We start from the raw sequence: 12,309 nt of genomic DNA on the forward strand, positions 1-12,309 counted from the left end.
GTAATATTGTCTCTGAGACATGGAACAATGCACAGGTTCTAATGGAAAGGAACCACGGAGTAATCCATTTTGTACATTTCAAATATTATATTAAGTTTCTTGACGGTTGTCTTCGATACAACGTTGACAGAACATATAGTACCTAGCTGTATATGTGGCTACACACCACTGTGGAATACTGACTAGGTAAGTCTCATGTCTACACAAACATAGGCAACATTTGTAGAAACATTATTGTTTAACTTTAAGAATATCAAATGTAGAAAAAGTTCATAAGTATTATTATGTTCCATAAAGGACGACCACGTACAAAATACTCCATATTTATTTTATATATGTATAAGATTACATAATTAATGCAATTGTGTAAGATTCCGTACATTGAGTTGTACAGAGGTGACGTCATGTCACGTTTATGGGCGAAAACTAAATAGACACACACAGCTAGAACAAGCACACACCGAGTGCACTAAACTTGCTGGTAGAACATTGGTATATTGTATCGGTAAATTATTTACACTAACTATATTGGAAATTATGTTTAATTCGTGAGAAATATACAATGACCACGTAGAACGAGAAACAGTTGTAAGTGGAGAAATTATTGTTTTACATCTCCTCTTGAGGTCCTAGAGTAAGACGATACCAGTATTCTTGTGGAACACTGTTTGTATCACATTCATGAACACAATATTGTCACGTTTGACTGATGTATAAAGTTACAAATACGCTTGATGCAAATATCTTCACAGGATGATGTTTTGAAACTGATTTAACTGCTAGACTGGACAACAAGTTTCTTGTCGGTTGTCTTCAATACAAATATATGCTTGAATGTCTCTATGACATGGAATATAACACATGATTATTGACAGCTCATTCCACAGTTTTGCGGAGTGCGAGGCAGAAAGTTTCGTAAGAAGCGCACAGTGGTGGCCTGCCAACCATCTATATGATGGGGATGGAAGTACTGCCGTACAGATCGACGGCGAAATTACAAGATTCAGCTACACGGGAAGTTTAATACATATATTGTTTTACTAATGAGTTTCTTGACGGTTGTCTTCGATACAAGGTTGATCGAACATAATGGTACTAAGAGGCGACAGTTATTTCAAACACCTTCTTAACTTTAATATTTTGAGAATTGTGTTTACATACAATTATGTACCAAAATATATTCCCACACAATATACTGAGTCATACTTTACTTATGTATGTTAGTACTAACGCTGAAGTTCTGATACAGAGTCAGACTGAAGTCACAACATTCACGTAACAAATATCAACGCACACAATCAGAACAAACACAAAGCCCTGTAAGTAGCTGTTTATGAGATTACAAGCTACTTGGACATACTGATTTATAAACACCACATTTTGTGTGAGACTTTGTTGACGGCAGTTCTTCAATAGAAACATCATATTTTGACATATAGTATGGACATTTATAAAGACACAAACTACATACTTGGAAATACCGACTAGGTAAGGTGTCTTGTGATACATGGAACGTTTAACAAATCCATGGAGTATTGAGAAATCAAACATGGATATATCACACGCAAACAAGCGTCAGTAAGATAATATTTGAAATGTTTTGAACTCCACAATATGTATTTACTAATATTGTGTCACAGTCATATTATGTCGAAGCATTAAATATTGATACATAATCAACACACATACACACAACTTTTTTTAAGTGCGAGCATTGCAAGAGTTGATCATGAACTAATGAGTTTCTTGACGGTTGTCTTCGATACAAGGTTGATCGAATATAATGGAGAGGTGACAGTTAATTCAAACACCTTCTCATGTTATAAACTCAATATTTTGGAAATTGCAAAAGTAAGATTAAACATTATTCAATTTTTGACGGTTGCTCTTTGATGTAACATACTCGTATATTTTATCTTAATACATATTTCATATCACATGAAATACTGAAAAGGATATCATGCTTAGAACGACAGTAGAGCAGCATCCTCCTCCTCAGTCGTACATTCTTGACAGAATGCTCGTGGTTGACAATGATGCATTTTCCCTGGATATCGTAGCTCTCGCGATGTGCCTCCACTTGTTGAAGTCTTCACCCGTAACCCTGGGCACGGGTTCCGCGTTATACCCCGCAGGACTGGGTCCCTGCTGAACTTCGCCATCTACACACTCCGGCCTACTGAAGTGTAAGATGCCCACCCCCGCGACATGGACGCGCCAGACAGGAATTGCCCAAGTGAAGAGTAGAGAAGGTGACTCTACTCCCCCCAGGGCCGAGTTAATGGGCGTGTATGATCCCACACCCAAAGGCTTAACACTACCACTACTACAAATATAAATAAAACAACATTCAGTTGTTGTATCTTGTAAATACTAATTCTAGAATACATTTATGTACTCGCCATTACAGGGCATTTTGTTTGTATGAAATATGTTTTATTTAAAAGATACATCAACATTACACAGTTCTCTCCTCACTCGGACATATTTTACATAGTACAAAGTAAGTTTGTGTTAAAACTACTAGAGTAAATTAGTACTTTACATACATTTTGCGAAAAGATCGACACAAATACTTTTTGCAGAAATCATGACAAATATTTTTATGAAGAAAACTTACTTTCCCATACATTTTGACGCATGTCACACAGAGACAAGACTAATTTCCATTGAGTAAGTGAGACAAAAAACAAATGACATGTCATTGACGTCATGCACAAAATGACAAGGACAGAAACATCGCATTCTCTTTCTAAATCCATTTACTGAACTTTCTTAGGTCCAATACAAATAAAAAACAATTGACATATCAATGACGTCAGACCCGAAATGACAAGGATAGTAACATTTATATTGTTGTTGTCTCTTTTTAATGGAGATGTAGAATTATCTTTAGTTTCTAGCGGTGATTAACATAACAATACAATGAAGTTTCTTGATAGTTGTCTTCGATACAACTTGAACAATATTTTGTATAACAAATCTCACTGGGAATGAATATGGGATTGTCTTCTAACACAATTTGAGAAATTAGAATCTTTAAAACAATATATTCTTTTGTCCTATATCCACGCGCTACAAATGACGATCATTCCATAGTAACCAAAGTAATGCAGCAGAAAATTTAAGTTTATACATAATTCAATGAAGTTTCTTGATAGTTGTCTTCGATACAACTCTTTTACAATATTTCAATCATGAAATGAGGGAAAATACAAGTAACCCTTTTTTTTTTTTTTTTTTTGAGGGGGGAAAATCATCCAATGACTTTTCTCGCCTTGGGCAAGGCGAGAGGGAGTGTCAGACTCTTACTGACTAAACACCACCCCGTTCCTTCTCCTGCCTTTCGAGCCGGAGCCCCGGTAAACCCGCTAGGTTGTCCGCAGCTCCGGATTAGGCATCAGCCCTACTGGGCCCCATCTGTGGTGGTCTGATGGCTCTTTGAGGCGCGCGCGGAACGCGACGCGCCGCACGCACGGGTCCGGTTCTGGTCGGGCGGCGAGCTACCCTTGCTCGCCGTCCGCAGGCCCGCACTTACGGTGGCCGGAGATCGTCGCGCGATCCCCGACGCCCGGAGTGTCTCTCGCGACGGCTGGGGCGTGAGGAGGTTCGTTCTCTCACGCGCCCCGCCTCCTCACGCGCCCCGCCTTCTCACGCGCCCCGCCTAAATACAAGTAACCCTACAATGTAGATTATTTAAAGAGTTTCTTAATGGTTGTCTTCAACACAAATCTTATGTCTTTACGAATGTTGTACCAAATATCGACGCGCACAGCGTCTCACCGGACGGTGAGTGTAGACGAAAACTTATTATACACCAGATACTTCTTGGAAGCTCCATCCAAACACAACTTAGCTCATTACTTGACGGTTGTCTTCGATACAACTTTGGTAATATTCGTCCTGCGTAAATATGAAGAAATCATTACATCACATCTAGCGACTGGAAGTGGAGGCATTATAATAATATATAATGGCAATACAAAACGTTTCTTGACGGTTGTCTTTGACAGAGACCTTTTTCATTTTACACACATGAAATATTGAGAGTTGGAACATAGATATTCTGTGTATAACGACCATTGTAGCTGCACGGTTGGTACAATAATTAGAAATGACACAGAGAGTTTCTTAATGGTTGTCTTCGATACAACTTCATTATACATATGTTCATGTGTTCGTGTTCCATTCGAAACTGCACTTAGGAACGAGCACCTAGCTTCACTGACAGACAGACTGACTGACAATTCCGTTTTGACATTTGAAAAGCACCTAATTAAAGATTAACTGCTGAATATTAAACTACAAACGAGTCAGTAATTACAACCATAATAAATAGACAAGTGTCATTGAGGCTGTCGTAGAAGAAAACGGAAATATTGGAGACAATATGTAGGTACTCCAGTTGACGAGAACTAGTTTCTTGACGGTTGTCTTCGATAAAACTTGTACAACTACTTGGAAATACTGAAAGTCTCAGCGGACGCCAAAATTAAGAAAGGTGCCCCGCCTTGTAAGACATGGAATATTTAGGTTTTGATAAACTAGCAACATCCAATTATAATAAATATACACTTGAAATATTGAAATACCACATAGAACGACAACTGTCGCCTTAAGTGAGGAAATCTTAGTTTATATAATTTTAAATGTTGAAATATTTATTTGTAGCGGACCGTGAGACATGGAATACAAATAGTATAGAAATAAGTTCTGTATTACATTAAATGTTTACAAATTACACAATACATGGTTATACTGGACACCTGGAAGTAGTACTTTAATGGCGTGCTAATATGAATCGTGTTCATATATTCACACAAAAATGCATTAAGAACACTTTTGTTAAATTGAAACATAGACAACAGCTCTTCGTTGCGGAATCATAGAAAAAGACAATATAATTCATACGACATATATCGACGTACACAATTAGAACAAACACAACTTAGCTCATTGCTTGACGATTGTCTTCGATACAACTTTGGAAGTATTCGTCCTGCGCAAATATGAAGAAATCATTACATCACATCTAGCGACTGGAAGTGGAGGCTGACTTTAGCGGGACATTACTGTTTTAATCATTTCAGTAACACGTATTTCATCGAGGAGTTTCTTGACGGTTGTCTTCTATCTAAGTTCTAAGTGTAGAACTTGCTGATTGATATCACATCCAAGTTGACACAGAAAACCCGAACTATTGTATTTACCATAATACTTTATTAATTTGTATATTCAATATACTTGAAGATACCGACTAGGTCAGTCGTCTTGTGGGACTTATAATATCTCACCTACACGAGACACTACTGACAGTTTGTAGTTAAGTATTGAGAAATGTTCTTGATAAACATATTATTTGCGCACACAACGCAACAATACTGACAACACGTCAATGTCATTTTATGAAATACAGATTGCGTGCCTTTTTTGTAGTGAACAGTTTCTTGACGGTTGTCTTTTATACAACTTTAGAAAATATCCACATTATGTAAATACGAAGGAAACATGTAAGTAGCTGTCTATAGCAATACAAGCACTATACATGGAAATACTGATTACGTACATCTCATCTGACACCTTTAAGGTAACGTTTAATAAACCATTACATTTGATAACTTTTGATAACTTCAGTAACAGGACATGTCTCTCATCTATTCTTATTCTTACATCACATAGTTTCTTGCTGGTTGTCTTCGATACAAAACTGAGGTGCGAGGCTTGGTCTTGTTTACAGAATGTTTTTGATGTTCAATGTTTACTTGTACTTAAACGTTGCAAGGAACATTCCCTAGTACTTAGTAAGTACCAAGTATACACGGATGTCAAGTTCGAGTAAAATTCAATAGACCATACAACAAACGACACAGTACTTTTATCAAAACCAAGTTCAATGAACTTTCATTGTCTGTCATGAAAGTAACTACCTACTATATACATTAATGGGGAGGATATTTTTATTGACAACATTAAGGACAATTGTGTTTCTTGACGGTTGTCTTTGATACAACTCTAATAAAATACTTTGACCATGAAATATCTTACAGGAAATGTTAGTAAGTAGCAGATTGTTGTATTATAATAAACATTCAACATTATAATGTGAACTACCCACTTACAGCGACCACACGTAATTGACACACGACAAAATAATATCGACAATAAGTTTCAGTTTTTTAATATTGACTACGGTAGTCTCCTCGGTCATCTATTAACAAGGAATCATTATGGAAGCCTACATTATCACTGTAAGGAAGAATAACGAAATCATTCCATTCCAAGACAAGTTAGTTTCTTGACGGTTGTCCTTCGATACAACACTTACAATATTAAAAACTTGAAATAAGTAGAAAGTATTAGTAAGTAGCAGTGTATGAGGTGACAAACTACATACTTGGAAATACTGATTGAGTCAACCTCATCGGGCACCATATGTGATATGGGCTTCGTTGAACAAATTTATTGGAGTTCCAACGTTTGGGGAAACAGTTGTTCACAATATATTAATATTGGCATTTATTAATTCAATATGAATATCAATTTGACAAACTGGACGTAAAATGCAAACTATTACATAGATAAGACAATATAATTCACGCGACAAACATCGACGCACACAACTAGAACAAACTAGTCTGTCGCTACACTACTCAACGTTTCTTACTGGTTGTCTTCGCTACAACTTTAATAAATACAATATATTTATGTCGCACGTAATAACGACAAAGACAAAGCGAGGATGCTTCATAAATATACCTTTATTGGGGAATAATGTTGCTGCACGTATATAATGGCAATACAAAACGTTTCTTGACGGTTGTCTTCGATACAACTTGTGAAGTTTCATATTATTTAAATACTTTACACCACTTAATTAGTTTGATCATTATGTCGCAGGTATTTAAGAAAACCTTTAAAACATTTGAACCACGACGAGATGTCTGTTACAACAGAACCAAAACTTTCTACATGTATAGAACATGGAACAAAACAATATAATCCACAACACAAATATCGACGCACACAATTACAACATGCGCGGACGATTGTTAGGAAATAGTTTTAACTCTCATCGCACACTACAACAGGCGCGGCCTGGTGGCACATGGAATATTCAAAATTCCGTCTCGATAACAAGGAGGGAGTTCCTGAGATGTACGCATCCAGGCGTATTGTTATATACAACATTATACTTCTGTTAGTTTTATATCTATATCTGTTTTGTGTTTACTCCATTTGACGCAAGTTTTGTCCGCAAAACCAAGAAAAGATCAAAAAAATGAATTTTTAGCTTTATAGATTACTCAATAAGTTTCTTGACGGTTGTCTTTGATACAGTTTTGTACAACTTTTCGTACTACGTAAACACGTAGAAAACGTTTGAAGAGAATTTTCAATAAACAGTATTGTACATTGTAACCTCCACGTTCTAAGTAGAACAATAGTTGTTTTAATTCTAAAATATGATGTTGATATCACAATCGAGTGATAAATCCTTACAAGCTGACTATACTTGTATCTTAGTCGAAGACATCGACAAAATTAAAATCGACGTTTGCTAGAACTAGCGGTAGACAGTTAATTGTCAAATTACATTAAATGAAAGACATTTTAAAAAAATTGGTCAAATCTGAGTTCAATCATACTTTTATGAAGAGTGACCGAAGAGTCAAAACTGGCCTATAGAATTGTATTCAGAGTAATGAATGAATGTTTCAAATATCGACGCACACAATTACAACATTGGTGGTTGTGAGACACAGACAGCTACACGCTGTGTTCTGACTTATAACATGTTATGTAACCTGTGTCACAGACAGAGGACAAGGATTCAGTCCAACCTCGTGAAGGAACATTGTACATAGCTACGTACAAAAATGTGTAAAAAGTGTAATTTATAGTTTCTTGACGATTATATAAATTCATTTTTAATTATCATTAATTTTTAAATATCATTCATTTTTTTAATATCATTCATTTTTAAAATCAATTTAAATTTATTACGAATGTGTTTTACCAAGATAAGGTATTACACACGTCAAAGAAAAAAGGACTACTTGTATAAAAAGAGGATGTATGTATAGTTTCTTGACGGTTGTCTTCGATACAACGCTTTTACAATATTATTATATCAAACATGAAAGAAGTAGAAAATATTTGTAAGTGGCAGTTAACTACCAACTGTTTAGAAATACTGTTTTAATCATTTCAGTAACACGTATTTCATCGAGGAGTTTCTTGACGGTTGTCTTCTGTCTAAGTTCTAAGTGTAGAACTTGTTGATTGATATCACGTCCAAGTTGACACAGAAAACCCGAACTATTGTATTTACCACAATACTTTATTAATTTGTATATTCAATATACTTGAAAATACCGACTAGGTCATTCGTCTTGTGGGACTTACAATATCTCACCTACACGAGACACTACTGACAGTTTGTAGTTAAAGCACACACGTGTCAGTTTCAAATACTTGGGACCTTCCATTACCTAGCATATGATCTATATGCTTTAATATAAGTAGACTGAAGTCTAATGCTACGGTTGGCGCGGTGGCTGGACAACTGGCAGCCGTGCAATGTGTAGCGGATTCGATTTCCGCACGGAGCAACTTTTAGTGTGATCCACCAATTTTTCTTCTGGGTCTGGGTGTCATGTGCATGTGACGTTGTATGTTTAAAAAGGCACCTACGACACTTAAAAAAATTCTAATGTGAGGTAAAGTAGTTTTTAAGCAAAGTTCTAAATATCGACGCACACAATTAGAACAAACTCTGATGTCACGTTACTTGACGGTTGTCTTTAACACAACTTGGAACAATTACGTATTATGTAAATACGTAGGAAACATTAGTTAGACTACAACCCACGCAGATATACTGACTAGGTGTCACCAGGTACAGTCCAACGCGAGACGGAGCACCCTCGGTGGGACTTTGATACAATGGAACAACTCCAGGAAGCATGAACAACCTAAGTTTGATGAAATGTGTATTACGCATGTTCACAATTCTATATGACATTAAGTATTGAGAAATATTCTCGAGAGACACTGTGTTTAAAACGTGTTAAAAGAGACAAAGAAGACTGGGTAAAGCGGACCCGTGGCCTTACGCGGAGTCATGCCCGTTTCTCGCCTCAGACGTTGTGGACAACTTTTATTCAGGTGTATCATAGCATTGCAAGAGTTGATCATGAATTAATGAGTTTCTTGACGGTTGTTCTTCGATGTAACATATATTTTATCTTAATACATATTTCATATCACATGAAATACTGAAAAGGATATCTTGTGTAGAATGACCGTAGAGCAGCATCCTCCTCCTCAGTCGTACATTTTTGACAGAATGCTCGTGGTTGACAATGATGCATTTTCCCTGGATATCGTAGCTCTCGCGATGTGCCTCCACTTGTTGAGGTCTTCACCCGTAACCCTGGGCACGGGTTCCGCGTTATACCCCGCAGGACTGGGTCCCTGCTGAACTTCGCCATCTACACACTCCGGCCTACTGAAGTGTAAGATGCCCACCCCCGCGACATGGACGCGCCAGACAGGAATTGCCCAAGTGAAGAGTAGAGAAGGTGACTCTACTCCCCCCAGGGCCGAGTTAATGGGCGTGTATGATCCCACACCCAAAGGCTTAACACTACCACTACTACAAATATATATAAAACAACATTCAGTTGTTGTATCTTGTAAATACTAATTCTAAAATACATTTATGTACTCGCCATTACAGGGCATTTTGTCTATTTGAAATATATTTTATTTAAAAGATACATCAACATTACAGTTCTCTGTTCATCATGTTCGTCGATACAATTATTTTACAATGTAGATTATTTAAAGAGTTTCTTAATGGTTGTCTTCAACACAATTCTTATGTTTTAAACATAAGTGGGAAATATTAAAGAGTAGTTGTTTGTGAGACTACAAACTACTTGGAAATACTGAGTAATTAAATCCATATTTGACCATCTTTGATGTATACGTTCGTTGATGTATACATCAAGTTTACGCTGACAATACGTGAGACAAAATTGTTCTAGGAGTTTTAGTTTCGTACCTCAAAGCGATATGATCAAATTGAATGATATATATTATGCTTCATATATCGACGCACACAATTAGAACATTGGTGGTTTTGAGACACAGACAGAGGACAACATGTATAGTATGTATATGTATGTATATGTAACAAGTATGTATATGTAGTAGGTGTCATGTAGGGTGACACGGACTGTTCATTCCTTGACCAGTCTGTTGTATAGACTATACAAAGAGTTTTTTGACGATTCTCTTCAATGCAACACTGATATACTTTCGTGTTAATACGAATGAAGACATTTTTGAGACTTAATGTATCGATGCAACGTTTAAGTACTAATTACCAATCGTCCATATTGGAAATACTGTCAGTCTGGCAAGTATTCATTTAGCAGACCGACTCCCGAATGTAAGACCAAAAGGTAAATATGAAGTAACCACTTATTGAACATGTATAAACATCGACACACACAGCTAGAACTAGCAGACTCCCCGTGTACTAAACTGACTTGTTGCACAGTGGTACAACAGCAACAAGTAATGAAACTGTACTCTATACACTCGAGGCAGAAGCAATCGCCATCAGCTATATCGGAGCTGTCAGTAAACGGGAACACTACATTGTAAGAATTGCTGAACAGTCAATACCGACGAGTCAGTAATTACAGCCATAATAAATAGACAAGTGTAGTTCTATTGTGGTTCTTTTAACCAAAGGAAGTGGGAGACAATAATTTAGGTACTCCAGTCGACGAGAATTAGTTTCTTGACGGTTGTCTTCGATACAACTTGTAAAGTTTCGTATTATTTAAATACGAAGGAAACATTTGAGACTGCAAACTAATTGCAGGTACTGACTAGGTCATGTCAGTCTGAAACATCCGTGGAACTTGTATATTTCATTATCAGTTTAAATATTGATAGGAATGACCACGTGAAACGACATTTTTTATTATATAGAAATAAATGATCTGTGTGTAGTCGAATGGTAACAAAACAAGAGGGGAAACTTAAGTACACTCATAATCACTCAATAAGTTTCTTGATAGTTGTCTTTCGATACATATTACTGTATTACATGAAATGTTGAGATATTACTCATGGATATTCCGGAATGAGGACTTTAATGGCGTAGCGAACCGATTACATTAAAAGGCTTTATATTGAAATAGTTTCTTGACGGTTGTCTTATTAAATACTGTTTGTATCACCAAGTTGACAACACAATCATGTTCGACCAAAGAATTCCATGAAGACACTGTTTGCAAATCTGAAAAACATTTTCTTGAATTAGACTTTTTTACTAGTACGTCACGGATAAACTGTGATCATGGCGCTTGCAATAGTACCGAAACGTATATGATAATATATTATTTATATTTTTGAAATAATGTTGCTGCACGTATATAATGGCAATACAAAACGTTTCTTGACGGTTGTCTTCGATACAACTTGTGAAGTTTCATATTATTAAAATACTTCAAACCACTCAATTAGTTTGATCATTATGTCGCAGGTATTTAAGAAAACCTTTAAAACATTTGAACCACGACGAGATGTCTGTTACAACAGAACCAAAACTTTCTACATGTATAGAACATGGAACAAAACAATATAATCCACAACACAAATATCGACGCACACAATTACAACATGCGCGGACGACGGTATATCGTCACCAGCCCCTCTCTTGGCGGCTGTCTTCGATACAGACACAATGACAGAATACTTATTCAAATGTCGAAATTCAATCGCAAATTAGGCTTCATGTTTATTTGGTGAGAGCAACAAATACTCAACTTCTGTTAAGCATTGCAAGAGTTGATCATGAATTAAAGAGTTTCTTGACGGTTGTCTTCGATACAAGGTTGATCGAACATAATGGAGAGCTGACAGTTACTTCAAACACCTTCTCATGTTATAAATTCAATATTTTGAAAATTGCAAAAGTAAGATTAGGTCTCTCCTTCTCGGGTTTGACCCGGTGAAAATGAGCATCGCGTCCCGCGACCCGCAGGAAAAACGGTGCTCATTGCCCCCTACTAATTAAAGTAAGATTAGATATTATTTGATGAGTTTCTTGACGGTTATTCTTCTTGATGTAACATATTATTATATTTTATCTTAATACATATTTCATATCACATGAAATACTGAAAAGGATATCTTGTGTAGAACGACCGTAGAGCAGCATCCTCCTCCTCAGTCGTACATTCTTGACAGAATGCTCGTGGTTGACAATGATGCATTTTCCCTGGA

General features: G+C 36.5%; 1 protein-coding gene and 1 long non-coding RNA gene across 3 annotated transcripts in view; both read left to right on the plus strand.

The window, feature by feature from the left end:
* The window catches only part of LOC126911897 (uncharacterized), a 141,158-nt gene that overhangs the window by 48,370 nt on the left and 80,479 nt on the right, over positions 1–12,309 (plus strand). The window contains exon 2 of the long non-coding RNA XR_007706405.1: positions 1,770–1,791. This is a non-coding gene — a long non-coding RNA (uncharacterized LOC126911897). The remainder of the gene's footprint in view (positions 1–1,769; positions 1,792–12,309) is intronic.
* The window catches only part of LOC126911891 (ATP-dependent DNA helicase PIF1-like), a 95,835-nt gene that overhangs the window by 43,998 nt on the left and 39,528 nt on the right, over positions 1–12,309 (plus strand). The window lies entirely within an intron of this gene.

This window comes from Spodoptera frugiperda, chromosome 19 (assembly GCF_023101765.2).
Source record: "Spodoptera frugiperda isolate SF20-4 chromosome 19, AGI-APGP_CSIRO_Sfru_2.0, whole genome shotgun sequence".
In the NCBI taxonomy this organism is placed as follows: Eukaryota; Metazoa; Arthropoda; class Insecta; order Lepidoptera; family Noctuidae; genus Spodoptera; species Spodoptera frugiperda.